The sequence below is a fragment of the Oreochromis niloticus genome, unplaced genomic scaffold (assembly GCF_001858045.2).
Source record: "Oreochromis niloticus isolate F11D_XX unplaced genomic scaffold, O_niloticus_UMD_NMBU tig00000457_pilon, whole genome shotgun sequence".
NCBI classification, from domain to species: Eukaryota; Metazoa; Chordata; class Actinopteri; order Cichliformes; family Cichlidae; genus Oreochromis; species Oreochromis niloticus.
The window spans coordinates 14,427-37,500 of NW_020327171.1; the positions used below are offsets into that span (position 1 = coordinate 14,427).

The 23,074-nt window shown below is 44.1% G+C and overlaps 1 long non-coding RNA gene across 1 annotated transcript; it reads right to left on the reverse strand.

The window, feature by feature from the left end:
- Window positions 1–17,683: 17,683 nt before the first annotated feature.
- LOC112844616 (uncharacterized) lies at window positions 17,684–18,697 on the reverse strand. Its single transcript, XR_003217354.1, has 3 exons — window positions 18,606–18,697; window positions 18,145–18,409; window positions 17,684–17,783 (listed from the first exon to the last, which is right to left on the reverse strand). It is a non-coding gene; the product is annotated as an uncharacterized LOC112844616 (long non-coding RNA).
- Between the last annotated feature and the right edge of the window lie 4,377 nt (window positions 18,698–23,074).

Below are 23,074 nucleotides of genomic sequence, written 5' to 3' on the forward strand. Positions count from 1 at the left end.
AAAAGAATTCCCGTGCCTGGGATCGCCTTCAAAGACTCAATATCTGGTCAGAGACCCTGAGCAGTCCACAGCAGAAATATACTGGGGACGACTGGTGGAGGAAGGCATTCTGAGAATATACCAGCAATGGAGACCCTGGATAATGAGCTTGGCCGTCTACTCTGAGCCTAGAGATCCTTACCACGTCACCCTTTTTTATGATAAGGAAGAAGACGACACCTATAGGGAACAATTTGAGAGTGATCTAGAGGGAGAAACTTGGAATGTAAAAACACACAATATTTACATTGGACCAGAAGGTGTCGCCGCGGCTGTCAAATTAACGGATGAACAATTGCCCTGGTACAATGTGGGAGAGGATTCAGCCCCTCACATTACTTTGGCGGTCCATGTTGGTCATGGGGCACGAGAGCTGGGGCCAATGGTCAAGCGGGCGCTGGACAACTCTGGGTGGCAAGGTACGCAAATTCCAAATGTTTGGTATGCTCCTGAATGTAAAATCTATCGTATAGTTTGTTGGTCTAACGATGCTGTGATTTTAGAACACAAAGAAATTTCCAGAACACATGGCAGAGAGAAAACAGATCATCCAGACGCGGTGGCTGAACTCCCCAAACTGCCTGACACATTGTGGTCCAGAGGGCCAACTGACGTGGGTTTGGCTTCCTGTTCACCTGTTCTTTTCGAGCTGAGGTCGGATGCGCCCATCAATAAACCACAGTACAGGCACAAACCAGAGGCTGATGCAGGTATTGCAGAAACCATTGAAGGGCTGTTGCAGGTAGGGGTGTTAGAACCATCACACTCATATTGGAACACACCTATTTTACCAGTTGAAAAACAGGGCACGGGGAAATACAGAATGGCACATGATTTGAGAGCTATTAATGCCATACTACGCACTGAAACTGTTCCTGTGCCTAACCCATACACAGCTCTCACTGCAATTACATGGGACCAGAAATGGTTCACTTGTATTGATTTGGCTAATGCCTTCTTTTGTCTTCCACTGCACGAGTCACTCAGAGACATTTTTTCATTTACATACAGAGGCAGACAGTTCAGATACACACGGTTGCCACAGGGCTTTGCACTGTCACCAGGCATTTTCAATCAGGTGCTGAAAGAAGCCCTGTCACCATGCCAATTGCCTGAGGGCTGCACATTAATCCAGTATGTTGATGACCTCCTAATTGCAGCTCCTTCCGTGGCGGCGTGTACGGCAGCCTCGGTTGCAGTGTTGAATCGACTGGGAGAATGCGGCTTCAAGGTCAGTAAGGAAAAACTGCAGCTGGTCCGACCGGAGGTAACTTTTCTGGGCCGGGTGATTGCACACAAATCTGTGGGGTTAATGAGCACACACAGAGACCAGATTCTCACACATTCCAAACCACGGACGGTGAAAGAATTGCTTTCTTTTCTAGGGTTGACAGGTTACAGCAGACAGTTCATTTCGGACTACGCAGGTAAAACCGCCCCTTTAAGGGACCTGATTAAGAAAGTCGGCGCTCGAAATCTGCGGGCTGAGTTGTCTTGGACACCGGCCACAGAGTCCGCGTTCATTTCACTGAAGCAGGATTTGTCAAGGGCCACTGATTTGGCCACGCCAAATTACGATGAACCATTCTACCTGGATGTTTCTGAAACAAATGACATTGTAAATGGTGTATTGTTTCAGAAAAAAGGGGGGAGTAGAGATGTGCTCATGTATGTTAGCATAAAACTGGGCCCAATAGAAGCAAGACATCCAACATGCACACGACACGCAGCAGGGGTCGCGAAAATCATCCAGAAAACAGCACACATTGTAAGGGAACATCCACTGAAAGTGCTCACCACACACAGTGTAGTGGCTTATGTGAACTCACAGGCGTTCACAATGACCCCACTGAAACAACAGAGGTTGAGCAAAGTGTTAGATGCACCTAACCTGACATTCACACATGAAGGTATTAATATGGCAGATTTAATGGGGACAGGGGAACCACATGATTGCGTGAAGAAAGCCCAGGTTGAAGAGAAAGTGAGAAAGGATCTAAAAGCGGAACCCATAGCAGGAGCAGAGGAGTGGTTCACAGATGGATGCTGCCACAGAGATGAAGAAGGACTTAAAGCAGGGTATGCTGTAGTTCGCAGAGTAGGACAGGAGTATCAGGTAATAGAGGCAGGAAGGATTGAGGGACAGCAGTCAGCCCAGAGAGCTGAAGTGATAGCCCTGATCCGAGCGCTGCGGTTGGCCAAGAACCTGAAAGTGAACATTTACACTGACTCAGCATATGCGTTTGGAGCCGCACAGGTGGAGCTGGCTCAGTGGAAGAGAGCTGGATACAGAACTGCAACCAACGCACCGATCTGCCACAAGAAGGAAATGGAGGAACTGGAGAAAGCCCTAGAGGATCCAGATGAGGTGAGTATTGTAAAATGCAAAGGACATTCACAGGGAGACAATCCGGTGGCAAGAGGAAACCGGACAGCGGATGAGGCTGCAAAAAAGGCCGCAGGCTACAAAGGACAGAGACAAATGGTGCAGGTAACGGCAGAAGAAGAGGGGAGCACCAACACCTTGGAGGAGGTCAGACAGGCTCAGAAGGAAGCATCCCCAGAGGAAAAGGGGGTGTGGCAGGCTAGAGGAGCCTGGCAGGAGGAAGGCCTGTGGAGAAGCCCGGACGGGCGTCCAGTTTTGACGACTAAAATGGCAAAGCAGAAGGTAAGTGAAGCTCACGGACTGGGCCACGTGGGTATAAAACAGATGGAGAAAAACTTGTGTCGATGGTGGCACCCGGAATTAAGGAACATGGTACAGGAGAAGGCCAGAACATGTCTAATCTGTGGAGCACACAATCCCAAACCAGCAGTGAAACCAGAGCCGGGTAAGTTTTTGATGCCTGAGAGACCGGGAGAAGAGATTGTTATTGATTTCACTGATATGATTGAGACAGGCCCCGGTGGTGTGAGGTATTTGTTGGTGTGTGTTGATGCCTTGACCGGCTGGCCCGAGGCTTGGCCAACCCGGAAGGAAGACGCAAAGAGTGTAATAAAGTGTTTGATTAACCATTACATTCCGCGACACGGGTTTCCCCGAAGGATTAGATCAGATAATGGCACACACTTTAAAAACCAGGATTTGCAAGAAGTAGAGAGAATGTTGGGAGTGCAGCATAAATTTGGGACAGTGTATCATCCCCAGTCTCAGGGAAAAGTAGAAAGAATGAATCTGAACTTAAAAAATAAGATGGCTAAAATATGCGCACAAACAGGGTTAAGTTGGGTAGCTGCACTCCCCATTGCTTTGATGACCATACGATGTTCTGTGAATCAGTCAACAGGCTTTACCCCGTTCGAGCTGCTGACCGGGAGACAGTTTCCAGCCCCTTGGACAGTGGTCTCGGCGGAGCAGCCCCAGAAAAGGAACAGGTCTCATGCTGAATATTTTAACGAGTTGAAAGCCCTTGTGTCCAGTTTCACAAAACAGGTGACGTGTGAGAACCCCAGAGAGAAAGGAGAGGTCCCTGACGCCAAGGCGGTGTGGCTAAAGGTCATCAAACGCAAGTGGAAGGAACCCAGGTGGACAGGTCCATACGAGGTGACGGCGCGGACGGCTACAGCGGTCCAGTTGAAAGGGAAAGGCGACACCTGGTTCCATTGGACGCAGTGTGCGGCAGCAGACGAGAGCCTAGTGGACGAGGATCCGACTCCGGCGGACACGGGGGGCAACGAGTTTAAGAGGCAGAATAAATCCTCTCCCCTGTGCAACGGGCCGATCGGTAGTCTACCCGAAAGGCCGAAGCAAGAAGAACCGCTGAGGAGGAGGTCGCCGCGCCTGCAGAAAGGAGGGACCACCAACTGAGTGGCCAGAAGAGAGTTCTGAAAAAGAGGAAAAGCAAGCAGCAAAGAGACTCAGAACAATCACGCTTTGTATTCTTTTATTTTTAATCATTAAATACACGCTGAAAATGCCACGCCGTGAATTAGATCCTCATGAAGAGAGGGCACAAATTAAAATATTACTTGTTATTGTGAGTTTGATGTCTGTGATGATATTAATTATGGCCGTATGTTTGCTCGTTTATACTTTGCAGAAAAACCCAAGCGAACTGTCCGGACCCGGAGGCCAGCCCACTCCAGCACCACAAGAGGGATCGTTCACCGAAACGGGGCCGAGGGTGAGAACAAAACGTGAGATCTCGGGTACAAAGGATGGGTGTCTCAGCAGATATAAGGGGCTAGAGCTGGACTACGTTAAAGGGTCCACAAGTGCGTATACGTTTGACTTATGTGAAATAATAGATTGCGAAGGGGCAAACGGTAGCTGGAGGGGATATGATGTGTGGATTTGTAGCCACCCTTACATCTGCACGCGGGCAGGGAGCCCTCACTCCAGTCGGGGAAGTCACGCTGTCCTGGGGTCTTATACTGCAGGCCAGTGGTGTATTCCGGGTTGGGGAAATGTGGTAGGATGGACCGGAGTGGGGTGGCAGCCGCAAGTGCCTGAAGGGTTAAAAGGGATAGCAATACAGAGGGATTTTTCCACTTCTCAGAACCCCATCACCCTTTCCCTGGGTCCTTGGAATGCTCTCCCTAGGTCAGAAAGTGCGGGAGGTGTGTTTTACCTGGTAATCGGGATAGATATGGTGGGAACAGATCCGACAGGGGTAGTGAGGATAAATCTTGTCAACCCAAAACCCAAGCCAGTAGGAAACGAGTCGTCCACCGCAGCACCAGAGGAACGGGAACCAAAAGCCAGGCGAGTCCTCACGGTAGATTATACGAGGTTAAAACCAAAGGATTTGATAGAACGCGCTACCGGGTTCAGCGACAGCAATCTGTGGCTGGACTGGATGGCATTAAATGCCGAGGAGCAGCAAGTGTCAAATTGTGTGGCTTGTGCGTCGGCTAGACCACGTTTGTTCACAGAACCTGCACCACTACATCCAGAGGATCAGTGGGGCTATGACTGTATGCTGCAACTGACCAGAGGAGTGGTGAGCACTGGAAACTGCACGGTGTTGTCCAGTTTATTTCCCCCAACCGACAAACATACGAAGGCGGGACCATTTATGCCGAAAAAAGATAATTATACGTGTTTTAAGTTCTCCACAGATCACGTGAAATATGAGGTGGGAGAAATTGACCCAAGTTGGTGTTCGGTTACCAAAACGGGGAGAACCACAAACAATGTAAGTCATGCAAACACTTTGATTGGGACCTGGGCTAGAAGTGGGCTTTATTATTATTGCGGACACAAAACTCTTTTGGCTCGTGTTCCTCTGGGAAGCGTGGGGACGTGCGCAATGGTGAGGCTAGGGGCGCCACTTATGTTAATAGGAAACCGGGTGAAGGCATTCCCAACGCACGACACACGCACACTGACAGCTAGGCGCAAGAGACACGTTCTGGGAAAAAGAGGGGCTGAGGGAACACATGCATATGATCCTAGGATGGACTCGCCGACCTGGATAGACTCAATAGGAGTGCCCCGGGGAGTTCCAAATGAGTATAAGCTTGCAGATCAGATAGCTGCCGGGTTTGAAAATATTCCAATAATCGCTGCTCTCTTTCCTGTGACCCCTAATAAGAATGTGGATAGAATTAATTATGTTCACTATAATCTGCTGAGACTCTCTAACCTTACTCGAGATGGGATGGAAGGGCTAGTGGAGCAAGCGGGTCCGACCTCGTTGATGGGGGTGCAGAATAGAATGGCTTTAGACATGCTGTTAGCAGAACGAGGCGGTGTATGTGCGATGTTCGGTGATCAATGCTGTACTTTTATTCCTAATAACACGGCTCCAGACGGGTCAGTGACTCGAGCTTTAGAGGGACTGAAAACGCTCTCTAAGACCATGCACGAGCAGTCGGGAATTGAGAATCCGCTGGAGGGCTGGATGACCTCGGTCTTCGGACAGTGGAAAGGGTTTGTACTTCCCATTATGCTTTCATTAGCTGTGATGGTGGGTATTTTGGTGACCTGTGGCTGTTGTCTCATTCCTTGTGCCCGAGCTCTGTTAGAAAAGGTGATCACGAAGGCAGTGGATCCGGGAGCAGAAGCTCACATACCCATGATGCCTTTGATGGACATGGGAGCCGCTGTGTGGGACGAGGAGTGAAGCATCTGAAAGTATGGTGACCTCTGGTCAGCCAGAGGTCAAAAGGGGGAATGAGGGGTCAGATAAAATGCTTTTGCCATGATGTAATCTGTAATTTCCACAAAGTATGCTGATCAGTGTAATTTTCAATGATTGAACTGTAGTAGAGACGAGCAAACATATTGGTACATCTGAGAAGAAAGAACTTTTGTTATGAAAATGATTTTAATCTTTTACACATGATTGCATTTGAGCTTATTAAAGAGCTGTGGCTCCTGGTCAAGTGAAGGTCAGAAACTCTTGGCAGGCGTTAAGGATCAGCCAATACACGGGGAGGAGGACAGGAGCTCTGAAAGGAATGGCAACACATCTGCTTACATGACATACGCCTGGAGTGATTTTTTATCTTTTATTACTTATATTCTTTAGAGTTAAGATTTAAGTTTTTATCATTTATACCTTATATCTGTTGAGTAAGTTTTAAGTTTCAGTTCAGTTTGAGTAAGTTTCCTTTATGGTTCGAGTGTGACATTTAGCCTAGAAATCACACAGAGTTCGGCTGTGTATGTGCACAGGCCTGATGTCTGGGTAAAGACGAGAGGTGTGAGGTGAGCTGGGGTGCAGACGAGGTCATGACACATACATAGCCTACACAGCAGGCACACACACATTCACGCACACACGTACACACCATAGTAGATTTATTTTGGTAGGTAAAAAGTCAAGATGTATTTTTGCTGCAAGTGCAAGTTGGGCGCATATTGTCAGATGCTTACGGGAAGTGCTCATGATGTTTTAAGAGATAAGAATGCATACATGGGCCGACACCGGGAGGGAGATGAGACGTAATGTTCTTAAAACTATGGGAAAAGGTAACGGAACATTTTGTGGTTTGGAGTGACGTAAGCTGTACTTTGTCTATTCTTTGCAAAAGAGGGGGCTTTGTTATTGTACTCATATAAAACCTTTGTCTAATTGTGATAAGTTCAGTTCGATTGCTGACTTTGCCCAGCTTCGGACTCCACGCGTGTAATCAATAAATCTTCGCTTTGATCACATCCTCTGGACCAGAGTTGTTATTTGCCTGTGAGCCCTTCGTACTCCTTTTCTCCAACTTTTGAACCTTAACAAAACCTACAAGAAGTAAAAGAATAAACTGATAATAATTATAAGAAGCAGCAAAAGAAATTACTACAGTAAACTTTTAGATGAAAATAAAAACAATATGAAAAACATGTGGACAGCAACAGGTCTGTCTAGCACAGACCTGTTGCTGTCACACTGTTAGTAAACTATGCAACACAGAATTCAGGTTTCAGTTGTGTTAAGTTGTGAAGTTGTGATGAAAGTTTTCTTACTGACACAGGTAGGATGGTCAGGCGTCCTCTGTTCCTGCACCGTTCATGAACTGTCACTTATAAAATGCTGCCAAACATCAACTACACTCAATAACTAAACGTGTGCAGGTTAAAGTGATGGACGCCCAGATCTGCACTCCAAATAAAAACAGACTAAAGGTGTTTCCTTCAGAAACAAAGACAATATTTACAAAGATCTCACAGGTAAACTGTGAGCGATCACAGCAGCATCTCATCCTGACTAACAGCTTTTAGATGCAGGGAGAGCGTCGTGGTTCAGAGGTGGTTCAGCAGATGATGAAGGCCTTTCTGTTGCATTGTGTAGTGCTGTGGAGGCCATGATGGTTGACTGGGTCTGGTTCTACTGAACTCACAAACACTTCTGAGGTATTTACACCTGAAGCCTCATTTAATGTGAGTCAGAAACAAACGGCTCACCTGTGATTAATGGATGTTTCCCTGCATTTATATTTGCACACAGTTTATTTCTTACAGCAGGAAAACTGAACAGAATGTATGTAAGAGGTTAGAGTGAGGATGACGTCACTTAATACAGAAAATCCATGTTTTTCTGTTTTGATGATGAAGGACTTCTTTAGCTCTGTAAACAGCTACACTCGAGAGGACAGAGGTGATTTCATGGATCAATAACAATGTGTTTATCAGCTTTCATCATCGCAGTGCAGACATGACGTCAGATCTATCAAAGTGAAGGCCGTCTCTCTGATGACGTCACAGAGCAGAGTCGTTCTGTCCAATAAAGGATCTCAGATCAGCTGCTGCCATCTTGTGGCCACAGTTGGTTACTGTCTCTGAAAGTTGTCTCATGTTTCCTGTTGTCCTGTTAACAAAGGCTGGAGCTCATCATGCTGAGAGGGGAGCAGCATTTTTTGGCTCGTCACACATGTTCATTATATTCTGATGATCCTGGATGGACCTCTCCGTGAATCGCTACCTTATCGTGGTGGAGGGGTTTGTGTGTCCCAGGGATCCCAGGGGCTATGTTGTCTGGGGGCTTTTGCCCCCTGGTAGGGTCTCCCATGGCAAATTGGTCCTGGGTGAGGGACCAGACAAAGAGCGATTCAGAAGACAATAATGAAGAAAACATCGAGGGAACAGTTTACCCTGCCCACCCGGGATAGGGTTACCGGGGCCCCGCCCTGGAGCCAGGCCCGGGGAGGGTGCCCGAGGGCGAGAGTCTGGTGGCCGGGCCTTAGTCCATGGGGCCCGGCCGGGCACAGCCCGAAGAGGAGACATGGGCCCATCCTCCCGCAGGCCCACCACCCGCAGGAGGCGCCATAGGGGTCGGGTGCATTGTGTGCTGGGCGGCGGCCAGGAGCAGAGGCCCTGGCGGACTGATCCCCGGCTGCCAAGACTGGCAATAGGGACATGGAATGTCACCTCTCTGGTGGGGAAGGAGCCTGAGTTAGTGCGTGAGGTTGAGAGGTACCGGCTAGATATAGTCGGGCTCACCTCTACGCATGGCTTGGGCTCTGGAACCAGTCTCCTAGAGAGGGGCTGGACTCTGTCTCAGTCTGGAGTTGCCCCTGGTGAGAGGCGGCGGGCTGGGGTGGGTATTCTAATATCCCCTCGGCTTGCTGCCGGTACGTTGGGGTTTTTCCCGGTGGATGAGAGTGTTTGCTCCCTGCGCCTTAGGGTCAGGAAAGGGTCCTGACTGTCATCTGCGCTTATGCGCCGAGTGGCAGTTCAGAGTACCCAGCCTTCTTAGAGTCCCTCGGGGGGGTGCTGGAAGGTGCCCCACCGGGAGACTCTGTTGTCCTGCTGGGAGACTTCAATGCTCACGTGGGTAACAACAGCGAGACCTGGAGGGGCGTGATTGGGAGGAACGGCCTCCCTGATCTGAATCCGAGCGGTGTTTTGTTATTGGACTTCTGTGCAAATCACAGTTTGGCCATAACGAACACCTTGTTCGAACATAAGAGTGTCCATAAGTGCACGTGGCACCAGGACGCTCTAGGCCGCAGGTCGATGATCGATTTTGTAATCGTATCACCAGACCTGCGACCATATGTTCTGGACAATCGGGTAAAGAGAGGGGCTGAGCTGTCAACTGATCACCACCTGGTGGTGAGTTGGATCAGGTGGCGGGGGAGGACGCTGGACAGACCCGGTGCACCTAAACGCGTAGTGAGGGTGTGCTGGGAACGTCTAGCAGAGGCCCCAGTCTGCGAGATCTTCAACTCACACCTCCGGCAGAGCTTCAACAGCATTCCGAGGGAGACTGGGGACATTGAGTCCGAATGGACCATGTTCAGCGTCTCCATCGCCGAAGCTGCTGCATTGAGCTGCGGCCGCAAGGTGGTTGGTGCCTGCCGTGGTGGTAATCCCCGAACCAAATGGTGGACACCAGAGGTGAAGGGAGCCACCAAGCTGAAGAAGGAGTCCTATCGGGCTTGGTTAGCCTGTGGGACTCCAGAGGCAGCCGACAGGTATCGACAGGCCAAGCGGAATGCGGCTCGGGCAGTGGCTGAAGCAAAAACTCAGGTGTGGGAGGAGTTCGGAGAGGCCATGGAAAAAGACTTTCGGACTGCCTCGAAGAGATTCTGGCAAACCGTCAGGCGTCTCAGGAGGTGAAAGCGGTGCTCTACCTGCACTGTGTATAGTGCTGGCGGAGCGCTACTGACGTCGACTGAGAAAATTGTCAGGCGGTGGAAGGAATACTTCGAGGACCTCCTTAATCCCACTGACACGTCTTCCGAGAAGGAACAGAGTCTGGGGATGAGGGGAATGACCCGCCAATTTCCGAGCACACAGAGAGCTCAGCTGGACACACACTTCAGTCCTCCATCAAACACAACACACCTACACACTGTTTCCACCAGCTGCAGCACAGTCCAGTCTTTACAGTCAGGGAGGGCTTTTAATTTGAAAGGCACCACACAGGAAGTGTAAGAGGAACAGAAGAAGAACCAAAGGATGGTCTGTGATGTTAAGGTTAGTGTGATCAGCATCAGCTGGACAGAGGTGGAAAGTAACGAATTACATTTACTTGCGTTACTGTAATTGAGTAGTTTTTTTTGTGTATTTGTACTTTTTAAAGTCATTTTTCAAGTCTGTAATTTTACTTTTACTTAAGTATATTTTTTAAAAAGTATTGTAGTTCGATACGTTTTCAATCACACCTGTCACTGAGTAAATAAAAAAAAAAACTTTGTGTAGCAAGTACATAAGCTAAGATAAATTGAGTTGGTTATGGTCTATTATTGTACGATCTACTGTACAATATAAAGCGCCTTGAGGTGACTGCTGTTGTGATTTGATAAATAAATAAAATTGAATTGAATTGAAATGAAATTTAAAATGGGTGGACAGGCTGCACTCTCCCATAGACCTGTCACAGCACTGACAGCCTAGAACAGCATCATTTAAGTCTTTGTTTCTCTCCCGGAGTTATGAATCAATCCTCAAAAACTAGTCCCTTATTTCCTGAGTGGGGCAAAACTAGCATAAGCCAGAGAATAAGCAGCAGTGAAAATATCTGCACTGACAACGTGCCAATAAACTACAGTCATACCACATGTAGGAGGACCTGCAGTCACTGTGTTTAAAGTGGACATGAAACAGTACCTGTATTAGGTTTTATTTGAGATGTTCACATGATGTGATCATCACTCTTTTATGCAATGTTAAGGTGTGATTTAACCACAAGTCTCTCCTTTTCCCAGCCCAACAGTTTACAACATAACAGGCCCGTGTGCAATCAACCCACCTTTGTCTACAACATGTCTCAAAGCCTCTGTTTGCTGCCCTGTAATCTTTGTGCCCCACAGCTTTTAACTGAACTCTGCTTGGATTTTATGGAACTCCAAAGTGTTCAAAATTAAATAAATAAATAAATAGGACATGATGAAATAAATAACTATGTGAATAAATAAGACACAGATATGTAATGTGAGAATGATATTGTGAAATAATGGAACACATTTTGAAAAAAAAGCTTGTTATTGTGAAATATATTGCATTCTGCTACATAAATTTACTTATTATTGTGAAATATTATTTCATGGTCATTATTTTTCACAGTAACAGAGATTATTCCTGAGGCATTTTATTTATTTCCAGTCGTTTTCAATCCAAAATGTCCTTTTTTCAAAGTCAGTCTTTATTTCAAAATCGCGTTTTTTCCCAATGGCCTATTTATTTCATAATGCGACTTTTCAGCAGAATGACTTTGTCTGTCAATCAAGAAAGACAGGAGGGAGCCAGTTGTGTGATTGGTTGCTCCTTTCCTCAGACATAAGTAATAGCACGTGAAGTGTCGATTTAGGTGTAATGGTGCAGTGCGTCTCCTACGCAGACGGCGGCAGTGTGCAGCTCGAAATAAAGTTAAGGCACCGACAAGTGTAAAACACTGGGCGCGAAGAACGTTACAGGTGTATCAATGCTTGTGAAGGGCATGGCTGCAGGAGACAAGTCCGTTTCTGAGTTACTCAGAGATGTTGCTAACCGCTTAGATTGTATGTCTTCACCTCAGTCTGAGAGAGTGTTGCAGCAGCGTACTGAGATGAAGCGGTCCCTGGTCCAAGTTCTCATCAAAACAGCACAGTTTTAACGTTAGCAAATGCTATCACAGCTAGCTCCACTCCACAAAACGCTGTTCAGGGTAAGTAACGATATGTTATTACTGCTTGGTTAGTCTGTCTGCCAAAAATTAGCTTTTTAATCAGTTCAATCACATATTTTATACTGTTTTTATCATAGCAAAGAAATCAATAAATTAGGTAAGAGAAGATAATCGTCTTCTGGGTTAATGTCTGTATCACTATTTACATTGTTGTAGGTAATAGTTAATCATGACGTTTTAAAGTGTCTTATCTTCTCTGCTAATACGGAAGTCAAGTAATCTATGTGAACGAAAAGAAAGCAATTTTAGTTCAATGTAGTGATTTTGTAAGCGGGTAAAATGCTTGCAAATTAAATAGCAATTAATCTAAGCTTTTAGAATTTTTTTAAATATTGTTTTTCCCTTTTTAAAGCTGAAGTCACAAGACTGTTTGCCCCTTACAGAGTGAGGCCTTCCTCAGCACCACTTTCATCTCTGACCCCGCAATCTGCCGCTCCATTTACACACACACACCTTCTTCTGTTTACATGACCATATGTCAGACACAGTGCCAGCTAAAGCAGTCAAATTTGACCTAGCAGCAGCTGGACTTGGAGAGAAACGGATTTCATTCCAAGGTGATGCTACATGTCATTTGTTAATATTTCAAGATTTAGTTTAACTACTTTTTTACTCTTATATGTACCATTTTTGTAGTAATGTACAGTAAGTAATGTGTTTTACAGGAAGGGATGATGACCCAGAAGTGGTCAAGGCAAAGATTGAGGATACCTTCCCTCAGCTAAAAGACACAGGAGGGTTTGAACTGCTGAGAATCTCGGGTACAACACGAAGTCGTAACCTGTGCACAATCCCAATCCCAGACACTGGATATACAGTGCGATATCTCCGCAGTCCATTGAGTGGAATTGGACAAGCTTTGATCTATATAAGGCAGAAAAGTATTGATTTGGAAGACGTGAGTAATGACTACGGTCAGAATATGTTATTTGCATGTATTAATAAACTAGTTCAAATGGCTAGCTAAACTCAACTATGTGTCAAATCACTTTAGCTGTCAGCTGGTTAGAAACATGACTGCATATGAGTAATAATGGTTCTGAATGTGTATGTAAGCAATTGTTAGAAAAGGTTTAGAAGGAGATGTCATTTTGTGTTTACAATTTGTTTCTGCTGCTCACATGTTGACAAATGCAATTGCAGAACTGTCAAAATATTTTTATCACAGCATGTGTGTAAAGAAAATGTGTTTGTTATGTAAATGAGTTAATTGTGTTAAAATTACTGCCTGGATTTCTCATACGCGACATAACCTAGCTGTACTCTTTTCAGGGAACACAGATCTTACAAGACTGTTTGACGGTGAGCCAGAACACTTGACTCCATCCACTTCTCAGACCTTGCTTGAGAGGGACATGTTTTTGGTGGCAGGTAAGAAAGTCATGTACAGAAATAAGAGGAGGAGTAATTTAAATAATACATGTGCAGCACTAAAGGAAACAGCATTACTTGTGTTACATTATCCTAACTGTAACCATAAAGATGAAAATAGATTGAATACAGTTACAAAACTGTTTGTTTTTACCCCCGTGCAATGTTAGGCTAAGTGAATTTATTATGTTTGATCTTAGGAAGAATAATGGGACATTCATTCATTCATGGTGGACCGTGTGTGTCTGGTATAAGTCCTGCAATCATCCATGTCCTTTTTGGTGGCTCACCTGAAACAGCTACGGTTCAGATTGAGGATTGCCATGATATTGACATCCGCAGCACTATTCAGCTGGTTTGCATTTTTGTACCATTATTTTAAAGAACTACTATTTCACTAAATATTGAATTTAGAGACATGCTTGGATAGCCATCAGTACCTACTACTGACTACTAACTTTTTTTTTCTCTGTCCTAGCTTGATGGCACTACTGAATTAACAGAAGTGGAACAAAGAAATGTTCTCGAGCTAGCCCTGGCTTGGGACCTGCCAGGTGTCACACAAACCAATAGAAAGTGGCTGTATGAATGTCTGCTATTCCACGCTGTGAGTACAGACTCACTCTCCCCAATAAATTTACATTTTGAAAAGCACATCAAACCTTCGGATGTGAATAAGTACATTTTTCATATACAATTAAAAAAAATCTCTTTGGAGGCCATTTAAAATGCTTTTACCAGTACAGTGGATGTTCTTTAAGTATTTAACATTTAAAGTGTGTCTCAATTTACGGACTCCAACTTCAGTTTTGGTTTGGTCTCACCGTTGTAGGTCATAACACGAACAAGCCGTCAAGTCAAGCAGCTGAGGAAAGGGCTTAAGGAGACTATGGTATGGCCGCTTCTGACAGAAAGATCAGACATCATTCCTCTTTTCTTACCAAGAGAATCAGAGACTGCTCCCTGTTGTAAGGTCAGGTCACATTTTATAACATCTGAACAGTAAAGGTATTTGGTTAATTTATGAAGGATGCACATTAATTGTTGACACAAAACATCAATATATCTGCTCTTGCTCTTGACGAAGGCGGTCGCACTTTTCTCCTCACCTCCTCTCCCTTATCTTCCCTGCTTAGCCTCTTGTGTCCTTGTCTAGTCTCGTGTTTTTTTTTCTATTACTTTCCCTGGAACACTCTCTCACAGTCTGTTCTCTAAAACCTAAAAGAGGAATTATGGATTGGATCAACTGGTCCCTGAATGCAATTGACACCCCTTCTCAACGAGAAGTTTGGGCTTGGGTGAGCCTGAGTGCTGAAGATATCTACCTATTTGGAACCATGGTAACAGGGTTCTTGCAGATCGGAGCTGGCTTGGCCCTGACTTATCGAAGATTAAAGGAAGTGGAACCGGCTGTTCAAACCCCCACAAGGCTGCCCGCTGGGATTGAAACGATGGGAAGAGACGTGAGTTTCTCAAAATGGGCTCATTGAGTGCAGCACGGATATACCTTGGAGAAGCTTACGGCTGCTGTGAATACTCAGAATAAGATCTCTGAGTGCAAACTGGATTACATCTCGGAAGGGCTAGCTCGGAATAACACCTCTGAGCGCAAATTGGAAGACATCTCGGGGAGGCACACTGTTGTGAGTTCTCAGAATCGGCTCCTTGAGCACAAGAATGACAACATCACAGAACGCAAGTATGGCGAAGCTCGCGGCTCTCCAACGGGAGGTTGAGAGACCAGTGTTGGACTGTAGAACAGCTTTGAAAATCATATGAGTTGTTCGCACTAAAGTAAAAAGCACCATCACTTCATGCGGATACCCTCTTGGTGCCAGCTGCGGTCGCAAGACTGGAGCTGAACAAAATACCCTGATAACGACTGTGTTGTGACTGTTCTTCCCATTCCATGCAAGGCCACCTGGGTTGGCTGGAAGACTGCTTACTTAGCCTAGCAGGGCGAAGGACACTGTCTCAGCTGAACTCTGGACACGCACACACATACATATACACTGATATGCACACACTCATCCCCCTCTCTTTCCAAACGCCTTCGACGCGTATTCCCTTCCGATGCTGACGGTGGATCATGGAGACCAGCGCATAGGCTGCAGGCCCGGATGTACTGTCTACATCGGCTGTCTCTCACCCTTTACCCACCCCTGTTGCTTGTCATGTGTTTCTTTGGTGTATTAAGAGTTTTTTCATGTGCTATGTGCAGAGGTGTTTTTTTCTGTTCTCAAACTGATCTCCCTGTTGGAGCTCAGTCTGGGGGGAGTTATTTTTTTCTCCTTATCTTTCCTCGTGTGGTGCTTTTTCCATGTTATACCTCTCTGACCTGTCTTCCCCATGTGATGTTTTGTGTAATCTATGTATGGTCGGAGGGTAAGATGGCGCCGCCATTGCATGCAATAGGTCGGCAGCCTTATGAAATTTCCCCTTGTGGGACTAATAAAGGTATATTAGGGGCGACCGTGGCTCAGGGGTTGGGAAGGGCACCTGTAACCGGAAGGCCGCCGGTTCGATCCCCGGCCTCTCTGTCCTGGTCGTTGTGTCCTTGGGCAAGACACTTTACCCTACCGCCTACTGGTGTTGGCCAGAGGGGCCGATGGCGCGATATGGCAGCCTCGCTTCTGTCAGCCTGCCCCAGGGCAGCTGTGGCTACAACAGTAGCTTGCCTCCACCAGTGTGTGAATGTGAGCGTGAATGAATAATGTCATTGTAAAGCGCTTTGGGTGCCTTGAAAAGCGCTATATAAATCCAATGCATTATTATTATTATATCAATATACTATTTTGTATGCGAACAGCTGGGTTACATTTAATAAAAATACACCTAATGTTGCTGACGCTCTTAAGACTACAAGATAAGTAAAGCTATAAAAATGACAAATTAAGCTTATTTTATCTTGTAGCATTTAAGAGAAAAAATTAACCAACGTGGACTATTTTATGCAATCTATTCTAGAAAGGATAGTGTGACCTGCCACAGAAGATGAAGAGTGGCAGGTTACCTTCGGTCCTTCATTGAAAATAGTAAATCTGCTGCTATACGTATTTTGCTATTGGTTTTCTCTGATTATACTTTGGTAAATTACATACAGTCCAGTGATCTCAGTTTACTAACAAAGTACACTATAGTATAATTTTGTTTTGTTATTTGCTCCATACTTCCTCCATGCAACACATAAAAAAAACAGAGTGGTGGCATTTTCAGTTGTATTATAATTGTATGTAACTACTTTTAGCTTTGTTACCATAAAATATCTATAACAGCTACAACAGCAATTTGAGTGGGGCAAAAATGTCTTGTGCTCTTTATGTAATTGTTCATCTTTTATGGTATTTCTCCATAAAAGATTCAAAATAATGAACATAGGATGTCATTATAGCTCAAAACAATATTCCATTGCAGCAAGTTTTGGACAGGATGGGAAGTCTTTCCAAGAGAAATGACTGTGGTCTTCCACCTGTTTTGAAGTTCTACGTCTTCCTGCACACTACTGTACCTATGAGTCATTTCTGATGGACATTGAGGTGTGTCTCAACTCTACTGACTCAAGTTTTGGTCTGGTTTAGGATTGATTCCATAACCACTTGGTAAGATAAGATAAAAAAAATAGTACAGGTGAGCATTTATGGCTTTTTTAAAAAAAATAAATAAATAAACTGACAAAAAGTTCAGAAAAAAAACCAATTGTTCACTGTACATTATAAATTACACAGTATGTTTAGTTTATATTCGCTACTGGTACAAAAAAATTTTGTAGGAAAAATTATTTGCATTAAGATGTTACACTACTGTTCTGTGTGCATTTTATTAAATTTACTCAGAGTTGATATGTACTGCACATCCAAGAAATGAACATCATTAAAGTGACAGCTGTGTAAAACAAATCCTGTTTTATAGCCACTCAGTTTTGTTTTGCTGAAAATGAAATTGGTTATGCTGTTTTGAGTCAGTATTAGCTACAAAGCCATAGATGTAGAAACATAAAAAAAATCCTCCTGACATAGAAACTGATTAAATGTGATAGTGTCTTTCTACAAGTGATTTTGAAGGATAGTTATGAAAGAAATAGGGTGTGAACATATTGCACCTGCTTACTTTGAAGAGTTAAGGTGTGGTATCAAACAGAAGTTTGAGTGACTGAACAGTTTCACAGTAGGCATCCAAAGCTTGACTGAGTGAAATGTTGTTTGGTAGCACAGCAGGGTCTCGTTCATTCAGTGCACGTGGGAGCTGAATCTCAGGAATGGTGATCTCATTTGATGGGCGATGATTATGTGGTTCTGTCCAGTCCACACCATAATCCTCATCAACCTGAAAGAGCATGCACATGTCTTAAATCTAAACTGAAGTGGTGTTTCCTGCAGCTGTTCATAGATGGACTTTATTGAGTCTGTCTATGTGAGTTTCTTAGGCATTGGCGACCAACTAATTATTCATTCACCCATTCTAGGTCAGGATTGGTTCTCTTCAGGTATAACAAATTTAACTTTCTTCAAAGTATTGCCATCTATACCTGACAGATGGGATAAAAGGAGAGAATGGCTTGGGAGACACTTCTAATTACACGAGAAATATTTGGTACGCCAACTTGAACAGTAGAAATAAACTCATCTCCACCATAAATAGCAGAGTTTTACATACAAGAACAAATATGGATCAAATAGTCATGTACCTGTGACAAATCTTGTCCCTCTTTTCTGTGCAGCAACCAGAGTTGCAGGGGTGAATGGTTGTTTGCTGTTCTGAGTCCGTGCTGATTCCATGCTTCCTAGAATGACTGAAGATGATGTTGAATGTGATGCAAAAAGCATCTGTGCAGTGCAAACAAGTCAATTTCTTCACCAGGGTTGAGCAGTCCTTGAATCTCCAGCTGGGTGAAGATTGTGTACAAAAGGTCAAGGATGTTTTCATATACATCCCTCCACAGGTGCTCAATGCTATAAGACACAGTGAGGGAAATTGTTCATTTATGGTTTTTCAGGTATTTCAACGTCAACAGCCTTCTAAGTTAATTATTAGTGTAGTGGTAATGTGCTGTGAAACCAGTCAATTATGCTTGGAAACCATTTGTTTTATTACAATTGCATGTGTTAAAAAAAATGTAAGACAGGCCATCAATTTACTTGTCCTTACCGCTGGTTGTGAACACTTCTGCCTGTAATGTGAGAGTTCCTGTTCTCCCCCATTGTCTGCACCATGAAATGTGCAACCTTCACATTCCCCCCCTTCACATTGTCTGACCTGGAAAAAAAAGTAGAGAAGTTTCATCCGAGTCAGTGAGAGTAACAATCTGAATATAACTACTGTCCAATACAGAGTTTTTTGGCATACTGTATTTGTTAAACACCTCTTACCAGACTCGTGACGGTATGCCATATTGTCTGATTGCTGACAAGAAACCATCAAAAACTGTTGTAGCTTTGTTGTTGGTGGCAGCTTTAAGGTAGACAATTAACCTAGAAAAACCATCTACCCCACCATGGACAACAAAGCTCCATCTGACAAGGCAGAATTAAAAAAACAAAAACATTGTTATGTCCCCAGTTACATTTTTACAGAAGAAAACTTTAAACTTTTAACTTTTAACTTTTAAAGGAAAATGTAAGACCAATGTTCAAATATGTAAAGCCTTAGACGTGACTATAGCTCATCCTATAAATTGTCTTGTATGACAGTACATTTAAGATGACATTTACAAACTCAAGGCTTCATTTTACAATTTTATACATGCATCCTGTTACTTAAATGGAATAGGGAAAAGTGATGCAAGTACTGACCGAATTAGTTTATGATTTCCATCGATATGCCAAAGGTGATTTGGTGCTGGTACACTGTACTGACGACACCTTGCAGTCTGAATAGATAACCGTCGCATCATGACCCCTTCTGGATTGACTTGTCTCATTGAATCCATCAGTCGAAATCCTGATTAACAAACCGATCATGTCTTAGTACTACCAACTACAAAAGACTGTATTGTAAACACTGTAATGCATATGGGACAGATCTTCATTGCTTCAGGTAAGTATCCAGGTGCTGTACAGATTTACTGAGGAGAGAGAATCGTGTACAAACTGGTTCAAAAAGGAACATAACTGCATAACAGGGATGAGAACATGCCTAGTCATTTTTGATGGAAACATTAAAAATGGCCACACTGACACATGTTTTCCTGGTGTTTGGATATTCAAACAATATCAGCTTACTTTGAATGTATATGCCTCTGGATCGTAGATGTCCCATCATCATTCTGCAGCCGGCATTTGGGTGATGACGCTGAATGTCCAGCACTTTTGCATCCAAGTCTTCATCTCCAATAGAAGAATACCTATCGGATTTTCTGCACATAATTTTTTTTTAGTTTAACAGCAAATCTCAACACAAAGTTTTCCAATTAATAATGAAAGAACTAAGGACGTAAATGTATTCTTGTTTTAGCTTTACTGAAGACACCAGCGAAATCATGATATTTATAACGCTGCTGAAATAGACAAAACCATTTCAATAAACTCGCTATTTAACATCAACTTTGTTATGTGTTATCAGAGAACAATCAGCTGCAAACAGCAATGAAACATTCAACTATGTACTATTTAAAGCACTAATGACCCTGCTTTCTACCAAGATGCGATAAGTAAGTAGCCTATGGAAAGCTGGTGGGTCTACTCTCTGTGTAAGAGGTTCCTACAGGCTCCACTGGCTAAACGTGTCTCAACGGCGAGATGGCGCCGATAGCTTTAGCTGTAGCTACCCCACTAAGTTTAGACAGTCACAATAAAAGCGATAATATTTCAATGTCAAACGTCATAAATAAGGATCAACATCTATGTAATGCTGTGTACAGACTCACACAGGTGTTAAATTACAGCGTAAACTTACCTTAGACCTTCCTCCGTCATTCTCCTCCTAATTGTGCTCGGAGACACAGAAAACATATCGGCAATTACCCCGATGGTTATCCCGGACAGCACTAAAGTCCTGAGTGCTGCAGCCGGGATTTCAAGACGTGGACGACCAACATTTGAAGACAGTTCTTCCTCGGCGTATTCCAAATGAACACGGTGCTGAATTGATCTTAAACTTTCGACAATGTTGTCATCGATGCTAACATCTTGAAGAGCAATTATCATCCCAAGCATTTCAGAAACATCATCTAAACGACTCAGAACAGTATCTACAGGTAAATGATCCCTCTCTATCTGATCTGCTAAAATGAGCAGAATTGACTGAAGTTCACACCAGTCCGCCATCTTCCGTGACTTTTGACCTAGCACGTTTTTGCTAGCTGTGGCAGCCGTCCGCGGAGCAGGTATCCAGGAAAACTAGTCGATGGTAAACGATCAGCCAATAGGAGCAAAGGTCCAACCCACTCACACTGATTGACAGACAAAGTCATTCTGCTGAAAAGTCGCATTATGAAATAAATAGGCCATTGGGAAAAACGAGATTTTGAAATAAAGACTGACTTTGAAAAAAGGACATTTTGGATTAAAAACGGCTGGAAATAAATAAAATGCCTCAGGAATAATCTCTTTTATTGTGAAAAATAATGACCATGAAATAATATTTCACAATAATAAGTAAATTTATATAGCAGAATGCAATATATTTCACAATAACAAGCTTTTTTTTCAAAATGTGTTCCATTATTTCACAATATCATTCTCGCATTACATATCTGTGTCTTATTTATTCACATAGTTATTTATTTCATGTGTCCACTGGACCATCTGGGAACTCTTCTTGTTTAGCACTAATAACACAAACACTAAATCCTCCTTCTCTTGTGCTGTTTTGTAGCAGTGTGTACACCTGAGACTGTCACCTGTCTGTCTGTCCTGCACTCTCTCTCTGTTTCTTTCTCTCTGATTGTGGAATGAAAGTATGAACATGTATTTATAAGTTACACTTGTGTTTGAATCCTGCAGCTTATCACACATTTGATTTCCATGTGTGACAACTGCAAGTGTCCAGAGTGAGGACAGACTGAGGGACCCACTGCTGCACATCATCTGTGAGGCTTTGCACCCCTGATGATCCACCAGGACAAACTCAGCAGTGTGTGAGGAAGAGGAGGAGGAAGAGCCAGCAGCAGCTGACAGATGGAGAGAATAGACAGACTGTTCCCTGTTTGTGAAGGACTGCTAGGAAAGTTTAACATAACTAATTGTCTGTCCTGAATCAGTCTTATTAGGTAATGTTCAAATAATGTTATCATTCCAGTGTTTTCAGTGTGGGAGAAAGTAAATGACAACAGCTTCACTTTGTGATTTTGCTCTGGTGACAAAAGTCTGCTGAAATGTCAGATTCTTCTTTAGCTCTTCTACTTTCTGTAGTTTCTGCTCTGCATTCAGGTTTTTCAGCTTATCCTGACGTTTTGTCTCATAGTGCCGTCTTAAATTAAATTCTTTAATTACAGCCACATTAGCTCCACTAATAAGACACACGGGTTTACCAGCAATGTTTGTAAACAATCAGTCTCCCACCGGTGCTGACAGGCTCTGTTTTCAGAATCAACTTTTCTCTTTGCCATTGTGAGGTGCTAGCTAACACACGTTGGACCTGATTGACGCGGGAATGTTCCCAGTTAGCCTAGCGTTCAGTAAGGAGGCTGCAGTGCTGCATTATGGGATCTGTAGTTTGTGTCTTATTAGCGCCTCATATTGCCGGGCCATGCATAACAATAATAATAAATCTATATAAAATGATCTCGCGGTCCAGATATAAATGTATCGCGGGCCAGATGTGTGAGTTTGACACATGTGCTCTGAAGTGTCAAACTTCTTTTCTCGTTTCTGTGACCTCAGCACACTGACAAACTTGAAGTTGCTAAAGATTTTAAAAAGTGATAATTATATGGAAGAAACGCCTTTTTCATCCGTTTAATCAAACATTTGATGCCTCAGCTGTCTCAGTCCTACAGCGTTCTGCAACTACAACTAACCTGAGGAGGCTTGGATTTGGCAGCAGGTACACCTGTACATCCTTCTCAGCAGCACACATGTGGCTACCATTTAATCACACTTCTTCCTGAGCTTTGCTTCATCACAAGACCAAAGGTGGCATCCCATGTCACAGTCTTATCATCATCCAACAGGACAAGAAACATTTATGGTCATCCTGGTTTTGTGATGCTGAGGCTCAAGACATTCCGATTCATCCCCGCCATACGCCTGTTTGTACGCTCATACACAGTCGATGGGACTGGAACACAATTCAGCAGGATTGCAGAACACACCATGACTGAACTGAGATCATCACAACATATAGTGTGATGGAAATTCAGTTTCCAGTAGCACAGCACCGACAGAAGTTGCATGTTACAGATACGCTAAGGGAAATGAGAGTAAGGATATAAGCACACAGCCCCACTCCACTGACGACCTGCTGTTGGCCAACACCCTCAACGACTCTTACTGCTGGTTTGATGAGACATCAAGCAGCCTTGACACCTCCACCTTCCCCAACAATAGAGACACTTTGGTCCATCATCCCCCCACCTCCCCACTCCCACCAGCACAGAGCCATCACCGCCATCAAAGACTTCACCCACAGGAGCCCCCTCCTCACTCCACAGCTATGAGGATTTCACACCACCTTCT